Source organism: Dicentrarchus labrax, unplaced genomic scaffold (genome assembly GCF_905237075.1).
Source record: "Dicentrarchus labrax unplaced genomic scaffold, dlabrax2021, whole genome shotgun sequence".
In the NCBI taxonomy this organism is placed as follows: Eukaryota; Metazoa; Chordata; class Actinopteri; family Moronidae; genus Dicentrarchus; species Dicentrarchus labrax.
Window position 1 is genome coordinate 7,756,226 of NW_026136721.1, and position 24,314 is coordinate 7,780,539.

At 41.8% G+C, this 24,314-nt stretch overlaps 1 protein-coding gene across 5 annotated transcripts in view; it reads left to right on the top strand.

The window, feature by feature from the left end:
- Positions 1-27: 27 nt before the first annotated feature.
- The window catches only part of LOC127355317 (microtubule-associated tumor suppressor 1 homolog), a 77,336-nt gene continuing 53,049 nt past the window's right edge, over positions 28-24,314 (top strand). For 2 of the 5 annotated variants that reach the window (XM_051386074.1, XM_051386076.1), the window contains exon 1: positions 31-308. The gene's annotated coding sequence lies outside the window, so the exon portion shown is untranslated. Of the gene's footprint in view, positions 309-14,323; positions 14,527-24,314 lie in introns of those variants that run through there. The other 3 variants (XM_051386079.1, XM_051386078.1, XM_051386075.1) reach the window with 3 other exon arrangements.

The window sequence follows — 24,314 nt, forward strand, 5'->3', positions numbered from 1 at the left end:
ATTGTTTATCCCACAGGTGTGTGTGTGTGTGTGTGTGTGTGTGTGTGTGTGTGTGTGTGTGTGTGTGTGTGTGTGTGTGGGCTTGTTCGTGACTCCGCTGTTCAGACTGTAGGACTGCAGCATCGCGGATCTCCTAAAGAGGGGTTAGTCCGCTGGACCGTTGCACTCCCGACCTAAAGGAATACGTTTGAATGGAAGAATGTGCTCGAGCAAGGTGATGTGGACGCCTCCACGCTGTGGACGGGGGGGAACCAGGTAGAGGCTGCGGACGGCAGGTTCACCCACACCGGGCGGCCACGACGGTCACGGTAGGTGTGACTTCCATCTGTTATAACTTACAATTGTCTGCATGAGTGGCTTCACACTGTTTGATACCGCTGCTGTCCTGGTGTATTAACGACAAGTGGTTAACTAGCTTAGGAATGCGCCGTTTTGGCCATAGGTTTCTAGTGGCAAACTCCATTAAAAATGTAACGGTGTAATGTTGGCTCGTGTATCGGTAAAAGTAGGCCCCTCGCTGAAACTGACTGAACACTTTTTCGAAGTCGACACACTCTTGAGCCAAATTCGGCGTACGTGTGATACAAAAAGCGGCACAATTTTAACTTTAAAACGTGTTCATGTTGCTCGATGTTGCTCTCCGCCGTGACACCATAACAGTGTGCAGTAGGGTAGAAACAATGGTAAAAACAATAGTAAAAATAAAGAGTTCATCGCCTAAGTGCTGCTTTATTATACTGACTGCACGATGAATCAAAGACGGAGCTCTGAATGTGTAGAATAACTCAAAGCTTAGACTTGTTCTGTCATGTAGGGTCGTTACAGTCCAAACAGCATAAAACTGACACATTTATGAACGGAGTTTGGCGTCGCCCCCTCTCCGTTGCAGAAAATTGCCATGTTTCGAGGAAAGGTGACGTCGGTGTTTCTCCATTATAGCCAAGCTGACAAGAGTCTGTCAAGTTTCTTTTTTTTGATAAAACACTATAAAAGTGAATGCCTTCTACTTAAAGCTTCTTCTCCAACTAGTGATTACTCCCTCTTTCAGCAAGGATGTGGGGTTTTAATCCCAGCCAGCAAAGTTAAACCCCCTCTATAATGTCTTTCTTGGGAATATGTCATTATGGTTGCATTCGTGTAAACAGTGCAGTCAGTAACAGGGGATTTTAAACGATTTGCAGTCTCCTATATGACTGAATGTGTGTGTGTGCGCGCACACAGTACAGGTGTATGGCTCTATGGCACCCATACTGCATGTGTGGGCATTTAACATGTGCAACTTCATCACTGGCTGTGCACTGTACACATGTATTTGTGTGTGGCTGTCCATGGCCGTCTGCTGCCATTTATGAATGGCATTGTGCAGCAGTGTGTGTGGTACTGCCTGTGGCGTTGCGTCCACAGTGCAGTAAAGCGTGCCCCGGTGTGTAATGGACATTTGTGCTGCAGCAGCATTCCGAGTGTTACATAACAGGTTGTCCTCTGCATCATCCTGCAGGGCTGCCCAGGATTAAATAAAGACTCAAGTGCTTCTCCTTGGCATGCTGGAGCGCTTTGCGTGTCTGTTATGAGGACGCACGCACCTCTGCTGGTTTATCAGAGACAGCTCAAATGAAAATCCCATAGAACAGAATAATAATAACATGGGCATTTACAGCAGTAACAGACAATACAAACTGATACTACAAGTGTCGACTGAAAACAACACCCAGTTAATATGGAAAACAAGGAAAACAAAACACAACAACACAAAACAATTATGGTGCATAAACATGTCACATTTTCTCAAATGATATCAATGACAATTTAGAAGCGATCACATTTACTAAAAGTACTAATCTTTTGATAATAACAAACCATTGCTTAATTCTAAAGGCTGATTACTGCTTTTCAAAAGTCGCTTTGTGGCCTTTTCTGTTTTAGAGCCCGAAAGTTGAATCAAACAACAAACCATTTTTTACCATTTAGCATGGTGCTATACCCCTCAGTCTGGATGTGATGTTTCTGTCCATTACAAACTTCAATATATTCTTCCATAGCAGTTCCTTGTTCACCTCCAGAGGCTGCAATCTCTTATTGCTGCTGCTGATTATACTGCAATGCTGTTGGGTGTTGATAGATGTAAGCAAAGATCCCCTCCAGACATGTATTAAGACATATATAAATAGTCTGCTTGAAACAATAATGTGTGTCTGATATGTTTTTCCACATTTAAACCCTTAAAAAGTCATCTCCTCCTTCTACCTCGTTAAAACTTCCAGAATCTCTGACTATGCAAATGTTGTTTCAAGTTTTCCTGCTGGACACGAGATGTCTCCTCCTTCACTGTAAAGTCCATTCTCAGTGGATGTGCACTGGTGGATCACAATGTACAAGTTGCATACTGGACCAGGACTGACAAATCCTGCTGGTAGGCCCGCTCCTTAAAATCTGATTTTCAATGAGCACAGAGAAACTTTCCACTTTTAGCAGATTAATGTGAAAACATCCTTCTAGTGTCAAACTCTGAGTTTTGAGTGAGTGGGACTCGCTGTAAGTTTAGGACGAAATGCTCCAACCCATCAGTATTAAGTACGAAGTCAAACTGGGATAACTAGATGTTTTTAATGAGAAGAATTATGAGCAAACCTGACTTGTAACAATGAAAACAGGATCAGTAATCATATGACTGGGTGCCATGCCACCCAATCATATGATTACTAAATACTAAAAGAATGGAACTGAATGAAAGAATAAACTGATCTGTTGAACTGAATTAGGCTCAAAATCCAAGGCACAAACACATTACTATAAAAAACCAAACACTACCAAAACCTGAAATGATATCTGAAAAGTTCAAATTGAATTCCTTTTATTGAACAAAGTAGACGCTCTTCTCTTAGTGGAAATAATGACAGGATATGTTTTTATTGCCGACAGTCAATCCTCACATTTCTTTTGTCTAAAGGGTGTCTCCTGGTAAATGGTATAAAACCGTACAAAAATAATCTTATAAAAAACACAAAAGGATCTTGGTGCACATTTTCTGTGAAATGTTTTCCAGCTGCTCAGCAGTGGAGAACTTTACTGTCCCGTAAGTACATGTCTGGCATTGTAATGTCAAGTCCAAATGACAAAGCAGCATATTTTAGTATACATATAAAAGGGTGCTATACTACTTTTTAGATGTTTGCTGAAGTTGGATCTCTAATTAAATTCTGTAGCTTATGTGCCTCTGTTGTGTAGAGATCTATGTAAGCTGAAATGACACAGACAAGATGTAGATTTAGGCTGATGACACTGGTGCATATGTGCAAGTGTTTCAGTCTCTTCTGTGACTACATATCATTTACCTCTTTGGCAGTAGAGCCAAATGTATCAGGTGCCAAGTTTCTGCAGGTCTGGTGCAGCCACTCCTTTTCAACAGTGTGATCGTGCACTTAGATGAGGCTGTGCTTGTTCATGTGCATGGAACAGTGTGTCTGTGAGCATGCCATAATTGGCATTTTTGTGTGTGAATGTGTATGAGGTAGTTAAAGGCCCACCTTTGCCCAGACTTGTCGTTGGGATCAACATTGTAACTTGTTGTGATTGATGAAGCTATTATCCACCAGAACAGATTAAAAGAACAACACTTTGCTCTTTGATGCCAAACCCAAACCTCTACAGCAATCTAGTTTATAATTATACCACAGCAGTGATTGTTCACTGTCAGTCAGGTTGGATCAGAATGGTTCAAAGCAGTCAGATCTGCACTGTCTTACACAAAGCCTTCTGCCCTACAAAGCCTTTAGCACTGTGTCTAATGGTGTAACTGAAAACCATGTTAAAGATGTTGACTAAAACTGCTCCACTCAATATTTTATATAAACTATTGGTCAGATGACTTGTGTGTAGTGTGAATTGGAGACTGGTGGAGACCAACCCATATGCCAAAGTGTATCGTTTTTACACTGATGTTTTAGGTAGTGTTGTTCTGATATCAGCCACAGAAATTCCTTACATACGGCCTAAAATGCGGTAATTAATTAGCCCCGGAAGGAAGTAGCGGGGTCCTGTTTTGGGGTCACATCTTTCTTCCCAGTATAGCAGTCATGACCCCTACTGGATTCTGATGAAGGATTTAACCTGAGCCAGGTCATACAACAATGATAGCAGTCACGCAGGCTTAGTATATGCTTGTTAAAAAACAACAATATTATTTAACACGTGTATCGGATCGGTACTCAGAATTGAACGATATGCAAAGTTAAGGTATCGGAATTCGGAAGGCAGAAATGGTTTTTTGAACATCTCTGGTTTTAGGTGGTTGTTAGGTTTTGTTGTATGTTCAGTCACAGGGAGAACATTCATGATGTTACAATATACCAATCTCACAATGTTAACGAGGGTGAAAAATGATTTGTATATCCGCCCCATGATTCGGATCTGCTGTAAAATTGAATGGGTTTTTCCTTTGCCCATGCTACAATCTTCAACCAAGTTTAATGAAAATTGGGCTAGTAGTTTTTTCCATAATCCTGCTGACAGACAAACAAACCCACAAACAGGAAGGAAATAAATAACTGACTTTGCAGTTCCATATATAACTAAGCTTTTTAGTCTCTTTCAGCTCCTTGTTGCTCCTCCTGTTGCTCCTTATGCAGCTTCACTCGTTTTGGTTCAGTCTCACTTCTCTGGCAGAAAAATCATGGATAATCCCTCTGTCAGTCTGTCAGTCTGTCTGTCGTTTGATGCTGTGCAGGTAGCATACAAAGTTAGTGACTGGCTGATAAACATTGGGCAGCTAAAGAGCCAGACGCAGTACATATATCCTTCAAGTGCTGGTGGAGACAAAACTGATCTAAAAGGAGAGGAGAGTGAACACTGGACCCACCAGGTCACCTGAAATGTGACTCCATGCTAATGATGCTAATGTTGCTCTGTTTCTGCTGCATGTGTAAACAGGGAATTGTTTGCTAAAACTTTTGCTAACAGGTGGCCAAAAAATCAATGAATGCAGGTGTGACGTGCTCTGACATGTCATGGAATGGACAGGTGCAGTTAATATTGGAATGTTCCTTCTATTATACAAGCTTGCTCGAAAAGGCACGGCTTACTGGGCCATTCAAATGGTAGAAGAAGGTCATCGTTATTGCTGTCAGTTTTACCTGTGCTTGTATGAGAAGTGAAAATATGTGGGGTCTAATAGCTGCAGGGAGATTAGATTAATAACATAACATTGTGAGCACTGACAGTGAATAACAGATGGGGTATATATCAGGCAGCAAGTGAACATTTTGTCCTCAGAGTTGATGTGTTAGAAGCAGGAAAAATGGGCAGCGTGAGGATTTGAGCGACTTTGACAAGGGCCACATTGTGATGGCTAGATGACTGGGTCAGAGCATCTCCAAACCTGCAGCTCTTGTGGGGTGTTCCTGTCTGCAGAGGTCAGTATCTATCAAAAGTGCTCCAAGGAAGGAAAAGAACCAGAGACAGGGTCATGGGGGTCCAAAGCTCATTGATGCAGGTGGGGAGTGAAGGCTGGCCTGTGTGGTCCGATCCAACAGACGAGCTACTGTAGCTCAAACTGCTGAAACAGTTAATCCTGGTTCTGATAGAAAGAGGTCAGAACACACAGTGCAGAGCAGTCTGTTGGTATGGGGCTGCAGAACAGTATGACCCCCAGCGTGGTCATATATTCAGAGATTCTGGAATTTTTAATGAGGTACAAGGAGTAGGTGTTTGTTTTTAAGTGTAGGATAAAGAGATTGAGTTGCAATGGTGTCACTGCATGCTCATAGTATCTGTCTAATTTTGGTTTTATTTTGTATCTATATGTTGGAGATGAATGATATTTTGTTTGTTGAACATGAAAATGCAACTTAATCACACACAAGCCTGTTTTCTTAATATTTATGTGTAAAGCATCTGTGTATTAGCATGGATCACCAGAGCCAGTGATCCATCAGGGATAGATGGATAATGCCCATGTATTTCCATTAGGGATGCACCGATCCACATTTTTTCACTTCCGATCCGATCCCGATCCCTGAATTTGGATATCAGCCGATACCGATAATACCAGAGCTGTGTTTGCTTTAATATTATTATTATCATTATTGTTGATTTTATATGAGGCTGAAATAAACTCCTCAACAGGCAAGTATGATATGTACGTATGTATGCATGTATGTCCCAAAAGGCAACTTGGTAAGTATAAGGTCAGAAAAGGAAGTCAGAAAAACAGGAAATCCTGTTAACAGGAAAAATCCTATTCTGAAAACAAATATGCAACTGTAAGGGTTTCAAATTGATTGTCATGTCAATATTTATTAAATTCCCAAAATGTCAAACATTTGAAATATAAGAAAAGTGCAATAAGTGTAAACATCTCACACACACACACACACACACACACACTAATCCCTTTAGCTTTCACGTTGTCTGCCTGGAGTTTACCTTGTTTTTGGAATGACTCCAGAAGTGATTCCTGACAGCTCCTTTTGTCTTTCTGCCCCTGCTCTTCTTCTTCATATGGATTTCCAGCAGTTTAGACGCTTCTAGGCGTATTACTGCCCTCCTCAGGAAGTCACTCTAAAGATAATGTTAATTTTATTTGTATAGCGCCAATTCATAACAGAAGTTTTCAAATAGAGTAGGTCTAGACCGAACTCTTTAAAACATTATTTACAGAGACCCAACAGTACCACCATGAGCAAGCACTTGGCGACAAGGGCAAGGAAAAACTGCCTGTTAAAAGGCAGAAACCTAGGACAGATCCTTCGGCTGTAGGTGGGTGGTCGTCTGTCTCGATCAGTTGGGGTGAGAGAGAGAGAGAGAGACAGAGAGAGAGACAGAGAGAGACAGACAGACAGACAGACAGACAGGTGTACAGCAACAACAGTATTGGCAATGGCAATCTAGCAGGACCATGGCAGGAGGCTCCACCAGGATCCATGAGAACCTGCGAGACGAGAAAGCACAAGAACTCCGGGGAAGAAGTGAAGTTAGTAACATGCATTAATGGGACATGAATGAGTGCAGAAAGAGAAAGGAAGGGAGGAGCTCAGTGCACCATGGGAAATCCCCCGATAGTCTAGGCCTATAGCAGCATAACTAAGGGATGGTTCAGGACTCACCTGATCCAGCCCTAACTATAAGCTTTATCAAAGAGGAACGTCTTAAGCCTACTCTTGAATGTGGTGAGGGTGTCTGCCTCCCGAACCACAACTGGAAGCTGGTTCCACAGGAGAGGAGCTTGGTAACTGAAGGCTCTGGCTCCTGTTCTACTTTTAGAGACTATAGGAACCACAAGTAGCCCAGCATTCAGAGAACGTAGTGTTCTAGAGGGGTAATAGGGTACTATGAGCTCTTTAAGATATGAAGGGGCCTGACCATGAAGAGCTTTATAGGTGAGGAGGAGGATTTTAAATTCTATTCTACATTTTACAGGGAGCCAATGCAGAGAAGCTAGTACAGGAGAGATGTGATCTCTTTTTCTAGTTCCTGTCAGTACTCGTGCTGCAGCGTTCTGAATTAATTGGAGCGTTTTAATGGACTTATTGGGGCAACCTGATAATAAAGAGTTGCAGTAATCCAGCCTTGAAGTAACAAATGCATGGATTAGTTTTTCTGCATCTGTCTGTGATAGGATGTGTCTAATTTTTCTAATATTACGTAAATGAAAGAAGGCAGTCCTGGAGGTCTGCTTTATGTGGGAGTTAAATGACAAATCCTGATCAAAGATAACTCCAAGATTCCTGACAGTGGTGCTAGAGGCCAAGTTAATGCCATCTAGAGTAACTATATCTTTAGACAGTGAGTCTCTAAGGTGTTTGGGGCCAAGAACAAGAATTTCGTTTTTTTCTGAGTTTAACATCAGAAAATTGCAGCTCATCCAGGATTTTATGTCCTTAAGACATGTTTGTAATTTACATAATTTATTAATTTCATTGGGCTTGATTGATAGATATAACTGCGTATCATCTGCATAACAGTGAAAGTTAATGGAGTGATTCCTAATAATGTTGCCTAAAGGGAGCATATATAAAGTAAATAGTATTGGTCCAAGTACAGAACCTTGTGGAACTCCATGACTGTAGTATTTATTGAAGATTCATCGTTAACATGTACAAACTGCGAGCGATCTGATAAGTATGACTTAAACCAGCTTAGTGCGGTTCCTTTAATGCCAATTTCATGCTCAAGTCTCCCCAAAAGAATATTATGGTCAATGGTGTCAAATGCAACACTAAGATCTAATAATACAAGTACAGAGACAAGTCCATTGTCACTGCTTCAAATTTTCATATATAGCCCTGTATCGTGTAAGAACTGTAATACTACTTTAACAATCAAGTGGTGGTTCTCATTTTGACCCAATAATCCTTGTGCTGTTTCGTGTGGTGCTTTTTTAAATGTTTGATTGCGTTTGTAGTGTTGTACGACGCGAGGGAGCTTCCGCCTCTCTGAATCACGGCTTTGCTAGCTGGCTAGCATTTAGATTTGGCGCACAAACACGTCCAGGCTTTTCTGCTCATTCAGTGTCCTTCTCAGCTCCTAGTTTGTTTCTACATGTGTGGAGGGAAGACACAGCTTTCACACTACACAATAATCTTTACATTTCATAGCTGTGGTGCCAGCAATAGTTTTGAAAGAATACTATAGCTCGTATTTTAAGCAATTATAGAGATAATTTGATAAAATTGTGGCAGATACAGTACAGGCGAGAATTACATCCAAAAAAAGTGCTGTGGTGTGTCTGCGAGCAGCCAGTGGAGTCGATGCTCTTCAGGAGACTGTTTATCATGACAGCTATACACACACACACACACACACACACACACACACACACACACACACACACACTTTTCTTTCACACTTCCTATGTCAGACAGGCAGGGCTTGATTAGAATATCTATTTTAGTCTGAGTTTCCAGAAAGACCAGTGGCTGAGAGATTACGTTGTCTTCTGCTACGACAGCTTCACAATAGTTTACTTTTTGGTACACACATGTTGCTGTCTTAGAGCTAGGGCTGGGTATTGTTAAGAACCTCACAATTCGATTCGATTTCAATTCCATATTGATTTAAATGCTTCAATATCGATTTAGTAATAACTTCCGTCATGTGTTTACGTGTTGGTATGGCGTATCGTGGTTTTAGTGTGTATACCATCTTCTTAAAACCCCCGTTTTCCACGACACTGTATGGTCGTAGGTCCTTACATATAAACACAGCCACATACTCAGTTATCTTCTGTGCGCGGGCAGAGTTTGGCGGCAGTTTGCAAAGGAAGGATCTGTCGAGTTGTGTCTGTTTTGAATCCACGGGTTTAGCCGCGGGTTGCTGCAGAGCATCTGCATGATGTCGGCTTAAGTGGTTGCGCAAATTTGTTGTGTTATTGCAGTATTTTAGTACTGCCTGGCACAGCTTACACAATACCTTACTTTTGTCTATTGTAACACTGCTGCTACTTGCTTCGGTTGCCATGTTGTTGTTGTGTGGTCATGTGCGGTCTCCGTCCATACAACGCAAGTCACACAAAGGTGTTGCTCACCGCGCCCCCACTGGCCAGGGGCTTGAATCGATTCAGAGGATTTAATGAATCGATACTGAATTGGGAAAAAATATATTGCAATGCATTGATGAATCAGTATTTTTACCCACCCCTACTTAGAGCGGTTCAATTTAAAAACGTATAAAATGTTTGGAGTCATAACATTATCGTTATTATTCATCTGAATTGCTACATGGGTTGTCTATGACTCTTTAACATAAATAAACAGCTATAGCACTCATGCAGTAATATGTCGATCTTTGAAATGCTGTTTACATGCTTTAGTGTTTCCTTTCTCAATTCTGTGTGTGTGGTGCATGTTTGTACACAACATGTATTGTCCTCTGAGCTGTTGCATGCGCTGAAAGCTTAAAAATTCGGCCCATGCGACCATTTTAGCTCCACTTGTGGTGTACTTCAAGGGCTTCTGTAAAGATCAAAGTTAATCTGATTATTGTTTTGTTAAAACATTCCGTCTACACTGCTAAACTGTCTGAGAAAATGTGGAGAAATTTTTTTGATTCATAATGTAAAGTCACATGGGTTTTGCTTGCAGAGACATGTAAGCTGGAAGCAAATACGAACAATTGAGCAAAATGGAACACAGTTTAAAAAATGTTTGTTGTATAGTTGCAGTGCAATAAACTGCATCGCATGTACATGTAGTTAAGCCTACACAGTTGCTGTTGTCTACTTGCATGCACAGGGAAGTTGAAGGTTTTCAGTGTTTTCTTCACTAAGCTGTAGCATGTGCTAATGTATAATGACTGCTGGGATTTAACTCGCCTCAGTGTTCTCTGTTCACAAGGCCTCACAGTTTAACCCCCAAACCCGGACCCTTAAGAGTGTTGCAGGTATTAAATGGTAAATGGTAAATGGACTGTACTTATATATCGCCTTTCTAGTCTTTGGACCACTCAATACGCCGTACACTACATGCCACACTCACCCCATTCACACACATTCACACACTGATGGCAGTGGCCGCCATGCAAGGTGCCAACTGCTCACCAGAACGGAGACTAATCATTCACACACACTCATACCTGTCACATAAATTTGGAGCAATTTGGGGTTCAGTGTCTTGCTCAAGGACACTTTGAGTCCTTTGCGAGGAGTCGGTAATCGAACTGCCAACCTTCAGATTAGTGGATGACCTGCTCTACCTCTGAGCCACAGCCACAGTATTAGGGCTGCTGTAATGGCGCCAATTTGCCAAAAGTGCTGTATGCATATTGCACTTGACCATAATGTTATTTCGATTAGGTATTTCAGGGCTTAGCACACCTACCGAGTGCACCTTTGAACACCATGGACCCCATGAACAGCATTTTTGTTGCTGGGTACTTTATGAAGGAGTAAGCCTCCAGGAGGTCTTTAGAAAAGACAGCTAACCATTAACTTTCTGTCAGAGAGAGCCACACGCCTATGATGTCTGTAGCTGACATTACAGATAATATTTTAATTACTTAGGGGTGGGAAATTACTTGCAATAAGGCAAACGCTGACCAGCACAGGTAATGTTTAAATCACCCCACCTCCAGCAGACAAATAAATCCAGTCTGGATGGGTCTGTGGTTAGAAATTTCACTCAAACTCAGATGTGAAAATAATGTGGATCAGGATGAAAATCAGATTTTAAATCCAAATCCAAATTTTCAGTTTCACGTTTAATGTGCTGGGGAACAAAATAAAATAACATTATTAAGCTATTAAGATAGAAAAATGGCTGGTTTGGGCCACCATGTGTTGCCCTTTTATGCTAGGCAGACTTTCTCTCTCTTAAAATCAGTTATGATCTTCACCAACTCTGGAGAAAAATATTTGGTTCTTTGCCAGAAATGGAATATTCATAGGTATGTTATTATTAGTGTATAATAGGAATCTTTTTGTTTTTTGTTACCGTAGAATGAGGTGTTTTTGTCTACAGACTCTGTGGGCCTTCCATGGAGGCCGCCATGGTGAACCACCATGTTTCTAATGTAGCCCAAAAGGAACAAACACTGGCTCTAGACAGGGGTGTTCACATTTTGTGACAGTTTTGGGGCCATGTAGTTTCTCCTTCACACTTGGAGGGTGGAGCAACTACACTGCTGGATGCCACTAAATCCTACACACTGCTCCTTTTAAAAAATATGCATGGTTATAGATTAAAGACCCCACACTTGCTGATCAGGTTGGAAAACCAACAGGAGAGCCTCTTAAGTCCTGATTTCCCCCCAATCATGTTGCACACGACAACTTGTGTGTGCTAATTATTCTCTTGAGATTTTGAAAAAATCTTTGGGGACCTTGACTCTATAATGCTTTCAAAGGGGGGATTTTAAATGAGTACTTTTACTTATAAAACAACTAAGGAAACTTCAGAAGGCAAAATCTCTTTGCCAAGTTCTTAACTTTTACAGAGGAGCAATAGAAAGCATCCTGACTGAAAACAAATTGGCATGGGATGTGCACTTTGAGTACATTTTGCTGGTAACACTGTATTGTTCAAATAAAAGAAAGTGAGGCAGCACTGGCATTAGCTCTAGTGTGTGTGTGTGTGTGTGTGTGTGTGTGTGTGTGTGTGTGTGTGTGTGTGTGTGTGTGTGTGTGTGTGTGTGTGTGTGTGTATAAACGTGGTTTAAGTAAGTTAGTAATTTAGGATGAGTTGTTATCATCAGCTAATGTTGGTGATATTACTGCATCACTACACAGTCACCTTTTTAGGAACAGGAGAAATGATGTTTAGTCTGTGTCACTCTCACTCTCAGGTCAAGATGAATGACATGAAGTCATCTTATTAGCTTTACTGGGCCAGTGGATTGCTCAGTCACTCATGATGGATACAGTTATTTTGAAAGGGGAGTTTTTGCTGCAGGGTCTCAGTGGGGTGTGGGTGCCCACTTGATTATGCAATCAGTGTATTGAGTTACAGTTTGGCTATCAGTATGCATGTGTTGTCATGCAAGCTGGTGATCCACTGCCACATTAGGAATTTATTGCAGTGTGACGCATGGATTTTATAACAGTGTTGTTCGAGGAAATCATTTTTGCTTTACGACCTGGATCTCATTATTGTCTGGGTGTGGGTCATTATGTCCCACGATTTGATTGCTGATCAATAGCAATGACTCAACCATAACTTTTCCAGAGAATTCTGGCTTTTATTGCTCACTCTTCAGCCTGCACCCTGGTTTGGAACCAAAGCTCCTCACCCTCTGGAGTTTTAAGACTCTAGCAACTCCTCCACCACCCACACTGAAACTGAACAGCTCAGTGGTGGAGGCTGTTGCTACAAGCAACCCTCCATCACTTTTTACCTACAAAGACGGACAAATTTCAAGCATTGGGTATTTGGCAAGCTTATTTTTACTCTTTATAAATTAATTGATTAGATGGACAGGGTTTATGCCATCTAGTGAAGTTGGAGATTGCGAGCAACGAAATACCACTCTCCTTCCAAGTGTGTAGGAGAAACTGGTGGCTACAACAAGCGAAAAGCGTGAAAGGCCCTATCTCGAGCCAGGGCCGGGTAAAAAGCGGAAAGATTTCTGGGACCCAGCCTCTTGGGAGACGGATGGAGGCCTGTAATGATCATGATCACCCTAAATTTAAGAGACCACATTTTTAATTTAGAACCAAAATACTCACCATTATGTATTAAAACAACAAAAATAAAAATTTTATTTATTGTTGCTTTAGTAAATTCTTGCTTATTTCATAATGTTAGTTTACAACCTTTCCAACTAAATGCTTACAGCCTGCATGAACCGACTTGTCAATGGCCAAAAAGGAAAAAAAGGTCATTTATGATGGACCTCTTTTCTGCTGAACGGGCTCTCCTGACAGCTCCTCACACTATTAGAGTATGACAGAATTAGTACAGGAATCAGGGCCTGTGTGTGTGTGTGTGTGTGTGTGTGTGTGTGTGTGTGTGTGTGTGTGTGTGTGTGTGTGTGTGTGTGTGTGTGTGTGTGTCCTCTGTCCTTTTAAAACCTGTTTGAGTTTTGGACCATAAAAGTGACCACATTTTAGCTAGAGATTGTTGTAACAATATATTCAATCATTATTAATGTAATAAAGACCAGTAGTAGCAGTGTAGAGCTTGGGTCGAGGCCTTTGCTAATCCAGTGGTTGGTTTGTTATTATTCAGTCTGTTGGCAGCACATACATGACCAATTTGTAATCTAACTTGGACTGTTCCTGTCATTGGTTCACCAGTTCCTTTTCCAGTCCTCCCTCCGTCCTCTCCATCAGATTACATGGGTTACTTTTCCATTACTCTCATTGCCCCTTTCTTCTCCAGTCCAAAACCTCCCTCTCTGTTTCCCCCTCAGACTCCTGCAGCCAGTAACAGGGAGGGGGCCCAGTGCAGCTTAGCAACAGCCAACCCTTTTGGACCGATCAGCACTGGTCCCTCCTACGTTTTTGGGGGTGGAGGGTGGACCCTGACCAGGGTAAGGTTACCTGGCAGACACACACGCACCAGCTCTCTGTAAACAGACATGGGACTGACTATCCCCTCCTACACTAGACCTTGAGGGATGTGTGTGTGCGTGTGCGTGTGTGTTAGCTGAGGAATGTTGTTTCCCTCTGCCATACTCATGCCAGAAACAGCAGTTTGCATACCCACACACTGTTTCTCGTTACTGCAGCACTGAGCAGTGTGCTCGTGTTTCAGAACCAAAAAGGGGAAGGTGTATCTCCCTCTCTCCCTCTTTCTCTCTCCCTCCCTTCCTTCCTCTCCCTGTCTCCTCCCTCCCTCCCTCTCTCGACCACCGTCACAGTCTGCGCAGTCTTCACTCGCTTGTGCTCACACACACAGCAGTGATGGGATAAGATACGACGCATAAACGTGCAGTGCAGTGCAGCAAGTCGAGCGTGTGTGTGTGTGTGTGTGAGGACAGCCAGCCAAGTGCATGTCATTCTGAAGCAAAGAGTGTGAGCGAGCTGAAGGAGCTTCCATGGTTTCTTTTAAGTGGATGTGTTTTTGCAGCAGTGGAGCCTGAGAAGGAGACAGAAGAGTAAGTTGTGGCTGTGGTAACAGTTATACATGGGATCAACATGTGTGTATGTGTTTTTTCTACTTCAGTAGTGTGTGTGTGTGCGTATTCTGGGGCATAGGTCTTCTGGAAAGCAAATGGTCCGTGCACTTTGAGATGCTGGTCAATCATTTAAAATGAACTTTCATGGTAGATCATTATCAGCCAGTTGGCTTAAGAGATTGTACTACTAATTTCCTTTGTTATCAATAGTGTAATTATAATTCTTATTGCTCTCTTAGTGATTGTTTATGTTATAAATTTCCCTTAATTTAGACGTCATGTTGAATTTTCAAGTATTGAAACTTTTTCCTATAGCAAAGACTTACCATGTTTTAGTATGTGCTGACAAGTCGCTGCAAGTCCAGGACAATTTACTCTACATTTGATCGTAATAATAAAACAGTAATTGGGATTTTAATTAGGATACTAACAAGGTGATGCTTCTGTTGCCAAACTGAAGACACAAAGCACTCATGTTCTTTCCTCTGTACTCTTTGAAGATGGTGGGTTTGATGGCTTCCAGATGCTTTGTTGAGATGATTGCACATGTAACTAAATCCCCTCACAATGTACGTACAGTCGAAGCATTGTTTCACCGGACTGCATGTGGCGGGTTTACAGTTGTCTTTGTTTAAATATGGTTTAACATGAAGGCCAACGCAGACCTAAAATTAACAACTTTATTTTGGGGCTGCAATTAATGATTATTGTCTTTATCAGTTAATCGGTCGATCAATCCCCTAATTTGTTTTTTGGTCCAAAAATGTCTGAAAATTGTGAAAAATGTTGATCAGTGTTTCCTAAAGCCCAAGGTGACGTCCTCAAAGGTCTTGGTTTGTCCACAACCCAAAGGACTAAAAAAACCATATGAACATTTGAGAAGCTAGTTGGTAATTGATTTAATAGTTGGGAACTAATCAGTTAATTGACTAATTGTCCCAGCTCTGCTTTATTTTGTCAGATCCATATGACTGATGAAGAGATGTCAAGATCTAAGACAGCCATTTTACCAACGGTCTTTTTAATGTTGAAGAAGCCATCTCAACATCTTTGTTTAAAGTAGCTATCAGGCACACATTTAAACTAGCATGTTTTTAAGTGATTGTTTGAAATGTGAGGCCTAAATGGAGAGCAGTCATGATGTGATCTAGTAATATTAAAGTAACCTCCTGGATCCTTTCGCTCACTCTTACATCCGTTAGTCGCTTGACATTCCCAGTGGAGCTAACAGTGACCCATGAATGGATTAATAACGTTGGAGGATGACATAACCTGCTAGTGATGAAGATCAGCTGCCGGAGCCGAGGCGTCGCAGTTCCCAGAGGAGGCTCAGTCTGTGTAAACAGGATCATACAGCCGCTTAGAAAGCAGCGACACATCGAACAGATCACACAGGCAGAGAGAGGCCTCGTAGGAGCCATAAACTCTCACATATGGATTATGATTTGGATAGCGTCAAGCTTTTATTAAGGCTCTGGCAACAATTACATATACTTCCATTTCCAGATATGTACAGAGCCACAGTTTTCAGTTTTTGAACTCCTGGAAGGTAGTTTCAACTTTACCAACACCATACAAAACAGGAGAAACACACATACACACACACACACACACACACACACACACACACACCACAAGGTAATTAATGTAAATAAGATTGATAAGATAAGACTGGTTGCTTTATCTTAATAAATCTCTCAGGAGTATTCTCAGCAAAAACTGTCTTAAAACCAACAGCATTTTTAAAGAAACTGCCATTTGAGGTTGAACACAAGGGCTGAGTCAGTTCTCCGGATTATCGCATGTTTCCAGAATGTTGGTTCATGTAGTAAAACCACGGCACAACTCACTGTGTGAACATTTCTAGCCATGTATGGACAGATCACATGTTCTGGTCCTGCATTTCTATGATGAGAAACACTGCATTCCTCCCTGGCAAGCACTACTGCAGTGCTCTGTGGGGAGCAATACTATTACTGGACGAGTTTGAATATACCAAAACATATCAGTACCATAATCAGTGATGTGGCCTAATAATCGGGGATGTGGTGATGGACTAACCCTTCTGAACTCTGTTTTCTACTATACTAGAAATTCTTGTCATTTACATTCTGGGTAGAAGTAAGTGATGTCCTAGTTAACGGTATATCACTGCTAATGAGGTCCAAATGAACCCTCATCCACTGTCATGTATCCAGGTATTGATCCGTTAAGATGGTGGGGGCGTCAGAGCTGGAGAGGGACAGCTAGCTGGTTACATAACCGCTCGATCCACGCTACGCTGTATCACCTCAGGACCAGTCTAGCAGCCAGCCAACCAGCTCTTTCTCTGTCGTTACTCTCCACGCCACTCTCGCTGTCCATTAGGATCGCTCCCCATTACTCTAATGTTGCATGTCTCTGTTTCTGCAGTGACTCACCATATTTTTCACAGTTTCTCCTCCTGACGCTCACTGATTCTAATATTGTTTCCGTCCTGCAGTCTCTCGCTCTGGAGCGCCATAACTGCTCTAGTGCTGTCTATTGTTTTCAGCTGCTTTAAAGACATAAAGGTGTATCATATGATGTCATACTGTTCATATTAGAGAGCAAATATGACATTAATATGACTGATGTCTCTCACTAGCTAGCATTTCCTCTACCATCCTAACTGGAGGGATGCACTTGTGTGTGTCCTTTACATCATCTGAACACACACACACCCGGTCAGCAGTGTCACATTTCCTCCTCCGTCCGCACGCACTGTGTCGCGTCAGAATAGAATAAATTGCTGATGCATGCACACAAATGTACACATGCACATGCTGTCATCACTAAACGTACACACTCTCACACACCCCTCTGCAGTGACTGCAGGTGGGAAAATCTTAATAGCAGAATGACACAAGCTGGTTATTAAGTCACACGGTCGCATCCATCTTCTCTTAGAATGACTAAGCAGTCTGTTTATTTCTATGGCAACCACTTTTGCTGCATTGACGGTGTCCTTTGTGTGTGTGATGCAGTGAGGGGCTGATGGTAACTTTGTCTGCTGTCTTTCACACACCACTGTTTCACCGACCTTGTCATTGTGTGTGTGTGTGTGTGTGTGTGTGTGTGTGTGTGTGATGTCGGTTGTCTCTGTGTGTGTGCAGTGATGCCAGCTCAGTGTTAGCGTGTGTTGCTGTAACGTGATGCAGTGGTGACGCTCGCCAAGTGTTTCTATGAAGGAAAGGTGAGCCTGCTGCCTCCTGCCTGTTAATAAGCTCCCTGATTGGCTGTGCGCCCGGCTGAAAGAAAAAACCATCAGCACAGAGCCTGCATTCTTTTACATCATGCATTAATCAAATGGTTTCCGATCAAAATCAATTCAGCACATAGCCGGAGTGTATTTTCTTCAAAATGAGAAATAATGGACATATTGTTGCATTGGGGAACAGGGAATCATTGGACTGTCATTAGCTAATTAATTTCCACACGCTTTCCATTTTAAATCCTTTCAAAAACAGTGAGATTGAGATTGCTTGTGTAACATAAAACCACTGGTGTAACATGAGCAGTTGCGTCTGAGCTGCTGCTCGGGTCCTGTCAGGTGGATGGTTCTGAAGCCTGATTGGGTGTTGTTGCCTCTGGCACTGCAGAGCTGATAAAGTTCAGACTGTTCTGCTGTTGGAAATTGGACAGACAGCAGCAGCGAAGTAGCTTACTGGGGTTATAAGCTAAAACCTAATGACAGCTCCCCAGTACCAGGACCTGTCTCTCCTGAAACAATGTGAAGAGGGGATGCTGTATGGTGGGGGTATTTCTCAGCTTCAGCTGTTGGTGTACTCACCCCTTTGTCCTGCTTGGTGGACGGTGGCTGTGAGACTGGAGCACATAAGATAATGTAAGTTCTCACTAAAATAGCTCCTGTGCAAAGGGTTTGTTTTGTTTGGCCACATCTATGCAAGAAATGTATTCCATGTTACGTACCTGAGCACAGAATATTGTGCATACAGGGTTCAACGGTGATGTTAGTGTCTTAGCTTCCATGTGAGACGCTGAACTTTGTCTTTACCTGCTGCCATTTTCACCGTGAGTGCCCGATTGTTACTGCGCAAGTGCAACTCTCAACAGAGCAGCAGAGCAGAGAGGAAGCAAGATGGCTCACTCCTTAACTACTTCCATTATCAGATCTGGAAAAAGCGGTGTGTGTTATTCTTTTTTAGGCACTTGCCCAATCAACTGAGTGAGTTTCTAGATTTACTTGCCCAAAGTGCTATTTTACTTGCCCTGGGCAAGCGGGCTATGCTTCCTGTCCAGTATATTAAAGCAATTAATAGAATTTAACCAGTGGAGAGGTTTGTTTAATTTAAGCATTGCCACCATACAGGCAGATATTAAGTGAAGGTAGTCAGTGAAGGTTCAGCAGTGTGTTTTTTGCTTTCTTTCACTTGATCTGTTGGAGGTTTTTTTCACCTGATGAAAAACAGTTAACAGAAGGTATCACTGTCTTCTAGTTGAAGTCATTGAATGGTAAAAGTTTTAGTGTGTTCCAGTTCTGTTTGATCTGTACCAAAGGTCCATTTGAAAGTATGAAACCACCCGTCGCTGTGTCACTTCCTGTCCAGAGCCATGAGAGGAACTGCTTGTACTAGTCATTTTGAAAACAGAGCCGACATCTCTGTACCATTCTCCTTCATGTTCCATTTTTTGCTTTTAACTTGTATTTGTTGTATACATAGAATCCTCTACTTTTTGGCTGTCCTTCATCATCCAGCTGGTTGGTTTGGCTTGTGCAGTAAACTACAGATGTATATGCTGTATATAGCAGATAGCAAACACTGTTACTGGTGATACTGATAAAACTATAAACATCTGAGGACTTGGGCTGAAGACTAAAGAACATTCTTGTTGGCAAATATTATCGTGTGTGTGTGTGTGTGTGTGTGTGTGTGTGTGTGTGTGTGTGTGTGTGTGTGTGTGTGTGTGTGTGTGTGTGTGTGTGTGTGTGTGTGTGTGTGTGTGTGTGTGTGTGTGTGTGTGTGTGTGTTCACTGCTCTTGTATGTGTCTCTGTATGTTTGTGTATGTGTGTGAATGTTTGTGTTCTTTTACATAGTAATTTAGTGAGAATTGTATTAATGTTTGCCTAGCTTTTTCAACATTTATACACTTCCATACTGACTGCACCTTTTCCTGCTCTGTGTGTGTGTGTGTGTGTGTGTGTACTCATTTCTGCATGCCCCAGTGACTATTCACACTTGAACAATAACTGTTCCCACTCTCTGATGTCCTCAACACTGCTGTTTTCAGGGTACAGATTTCAGAGCTGTCAGAGTTGTGTGTAAAAATAAGATCCAGTGGTCTGTGCATGAATCTGACATGTTAATGGTACTGAAACATGGTAACATAAATCTATCACTACCTTAATGACAGTTTGATAAAGTGTAAATAAATGAAACCACTGCTCAGATAATGTTCAGCATCTGTCAGGATTGTGATTTACATAATAGGACATATTGGTGGTTGGACATAGTACAGCAGCATTTAAATCTTAAGACTTTCTTGTGATGCAGAAAGAAAGTCTGCTAATGTTGTCTGTAATGCCAGAAGAAAAAAACTAAAGAAGCAATGTCTACTCATGACAGAGGAAGCATTAGACTTATTAGAACTAACTGGACTTATTGGACTTTGACTGGACTAACAATGTGACTGCTGTGTGAGTTAAACAGAGCTATAATTGCGATTGTACATTGATGTATAAAATGCTACCCTGAGCTTCCGTCATACTGTAGATGGTACAGTGACTAGAATTTCTTTTAACCAGTGGCCTGCTGCACAGAATTCAAATGTGAACAGATTGGAGAGTCTGTACTACAGCACTGAGCAGCACTGAGCAGCTCCTCTGTAGCATTCTGCAGGATAAACTTGCTGTAGTAAACCTAATATGTCTGCTATGTTTTCCTGAGAGAAACCCTGTGCAAGACAACACGTTATGTGTTGTTTGTAGTTTGTTTGTGAGTAAATGGAAGATTTGCTGAATACTTAGCTGCCATGCAAAGAGAAGTGCATCACTTCCAAAAACTCATAATAATCCAGCAATAATTAGCCAGGTTGCATAATGATCAGCTGAAAACAATGTGGATGACTGTTAGTTACCACAAATAGATTCTAGTTCAGTCAGCTGTAGCTGGCATGGGCCACTCTGATTATTGCCTTGTTGTACTCACACACACACACACACACACACACACTCACACACACACACACACACACACACACACACACACACTCACACTCACACACTCACAGACTTTCTTATCACAAAGGGTCACGTCAGTGGGTTGACACTGATCAGGGTGAGAGACGAAGATGAGGCCACAGAGAGAGAGGAAGCAGCAGAGGCAAGAAAAAAAATTCAGTTCAGTTTTATTTGTTTAGTGCCAAATCATAACAGATATGATCTAAGGACTGTTTTCAAATAGAGCAGGTCAAGACCTTACTCTTTTTTTATACAACATTTTTTACAGAGACCCAACAGTTCCCACCATGAGCAAGCACTTGCCGACAAAAACAGAGTGACTAGCTCAAAGCAATAGAGGCAGAGAGGGATATTCAGGCTCAGGTCAGCGTTACAGCCTGCACTTAACCTCAAAAACACAACCAAACAGTTTTTTTCTTGGCCAGCCTGAAGTGGAGGTTTAAAGAACAATCTGAATAGCAGAAAAGCAAGTATAAAGTAGGCCAGCAAGACAAATAAATTTGCTCAGGAGGCTCCAGTGATTTAGGTGTGACTACTACAAATTTGGCATTTTTAAAATGTAACACTAAATTTATATATCTCTCTATACATCTCACGTCATGAATACTTAATAACATAATGGAGATGCTTGCAACCAGCTGCCACCAGAATTAAGACTTGAAAACCCTTTTATTAAATTATCAATTTGCTTCTATAGGCTATAAATCCTGCTTTTAGTTATTAGAAATGTGTAAAAGTATTATTGATGGGTTTTTCATAAATAAAGGATTATTGGTGTCATTGGACCTGTTCTAAACCAGAAGAGGGAGAGCTCAGCCTCCACTGCAGGAGGAATCTGTGATAAAATATCTAACAATGTGTGTGTAAGCTCCTACAGCTTAATGACAACATTAGCTGCTGAGTGGAACATACCTGTCACCTGTGTACAATGGGTCACCGTCTAAACACAGCCAGGACGCTGTGCTTCATTCATCCGCACTCAGAATACGTGGCCACGCCCACCCCCAACTGCCCTGAGTTTCCTGAATGTCACCCATTCTCATCCTGTCACCCTAATGTATTACTCTCTGATAACTTGAATGATTTCCCCAATTTTTTCTAAACGAGGCTTTAAAAAACAGTGAACTTGATAAGAGGAAGACAGCTGATAAGTGATTATAAAGAAATGCCGTGGTCTTTAAAGGTCACTGGGGTAAAGGAAAGTGATTACAGAGTGAAAAGTTAGTGGTAAGAACTGAGGTATGATGTGTGCAGAGATGAAGAAAGAGGACGAGAGTGAGCAAATGTATAGGGAAAAGAGAATTGAGTTTTGGGTTCTCATGTAAAAATATTTGCTGTGTTTATGTTATTAGCTCTCTGGGCTCTCCTGCAGATTTCCATTCCATGACCTTCATGTGTGTATTGTTATGTAACGGTAATAAATGATGAGGTAACCAAAACCACCTCCCCATGCTGCAGCCACAAGACTTGTTGTTCAAGTCCCGATGAGAGCGAGGCCTGCCTGCTTCACTTTTACTTTGTTTATTCTGTCGTACTCTTGTTTGAATTAACCACTGTGTACAAAGATCAGAGCCAAGCAAGGAAAAAGTTCCATCATGATCTGCTGTCCCCATGAACAAAACAAACACCCCCTTCAGAGCTTCAGAGCCATATGATGTAATATGGATCTGCAGGGGGTGATTACATCAGACAGATGGAAGGATGTTTTTTGAAAAGTGTGTCACTTTTGAGCTCTTATGAATATTTAATAGTGACTGTGAATGTAAGCAATACAAGCTTTTTACATTTTTTTTTTGTCTGTTTTGTCATAGTCCTGAAGTGACCCGCATGTGCAAAAGAACAATAACAAGGACCCTGCACGCAGCACGCTGTCATATGGATGTAAACATAGAGGCCACTAAAGTCAGTTTCCTTTTAGAAGTTGATGTGCAGTGGAAGCCAGTGAGTTCATGAGCAGACGATAATGAGGATGAGGAGAAAGAGCCAAATGTTTGAATATGGGTCTTTGAGGAGGAATGGCTGCTATATCTGTACCCCTCTAGTTGCTTGTGCAGTAACATCAACCCAAACACCTCACTGTCCCTCCACTGACTCTCCATCGCAACTGAGTGACTCCCACCAGCACAGAATTCTGATGAATGTGAATCTAGAGCAGGGGTGCCCAAACCTTTTCCCCTTAGAGGGCCAAAACTGATACTCTCTGGCCAGTGGACCAAAAACAAACACCCATTGTAGTGTACTTTTAAGATCCAAAATGGTACTAGGATCCCAAGATCTCTTATTTGGCTGACTTTTTGCAGAAAGTGTCATTCTGCCTGCCACGCTCAGATTATGAAATGTTTAATTAACTAATAACTATGGATCCTACATATTTAGACAGTATTTTTACTTCACAAAAAATAAAACCTCATGAACAGAAATTTAGATTCAAATTACTATTCAAGTTTTATTATTCAAGTTATTTATTTTACTAGAAACATCTGGCAGGCCAAATCCAACCATATGGAGGGCCAGCTTTGACCCACGGGCCCCACTTTGAGCGGCCCTGCAGTGACGTGAAAGTCACATGAATTCTGACTGCTCACAGTGAGGTGCACAAAATCAGACCTGTATCTAATTTAGGACCACATATGAAAGTGACCCAAACCAGTTTGTTAAATGAAATGGATAGAGGCCTTACATTGCTTTATTATTTCTAAAAACAAAGTTTTCACACATAATTTGTGGACTGAACTTTAAAAGTATCCCCCAGTGTTGAGGAAATACTCAGTTAAATACTCAGTTCCAGCAATTATTCAATGAGTAAAGAGCTTGTATGGTTAATTCACTGAATCATTTTAAAGGCTTACTGGTTATTAGACCTCCTGTTGTAATTGCTGAGCAGTGCCTCTTTAATCTTGTGTTCACTTGTGTCACTCTCTTCCTCTTCATGTTCTTCCTCTTCCACTCCATCCAGCTCTGGGCATAACCTGCTTGACAAGCGTGTCTTAATGCATAGCAGGGTCCCGCCGCTCCACAATAGTCATTAAACTTGCGGATTAGCCCCGTTATCCACTTCAAACCCACGCACACACGCACTGTGCCAGCGAGGCCCCCGGAGGCCGATGGTGAAACTGATTCTAACAGGAACTGATGAAACGTTTGGTTGGTGAAGGGCAGCTCAGGAGTTTAAGCCAGAGAAAGTCAGTTCAGTTGTAAAGGCTTGGTGCCAGAGAGAGCGGGCTGCTCACTCAGCCTGACAGCAATGTAGGACAGTCTTTCAGCCTTTCTGTCTGTCTTTTAGTCTCTATTTGATGAAACAAATCTTGGTGGTATGGTTATTGAGTTGGAGCAGTCAAATGAATGTCTATATATTCATAGGAAAGACAATCATGTGCATGTGTCAAGGGACTGTGCACTGTTGAGAATACTGCCCTCAAGAAAGACCTTTCATCAGGACGTGAGTTTGAATAGCGATCTTCCTAGACTGTCAGAAACCGCTCAGTGAATGCCAGATGGGACAGACCAGCTCACCTGTAAGGAATTCATCACTATCATTATCATTGA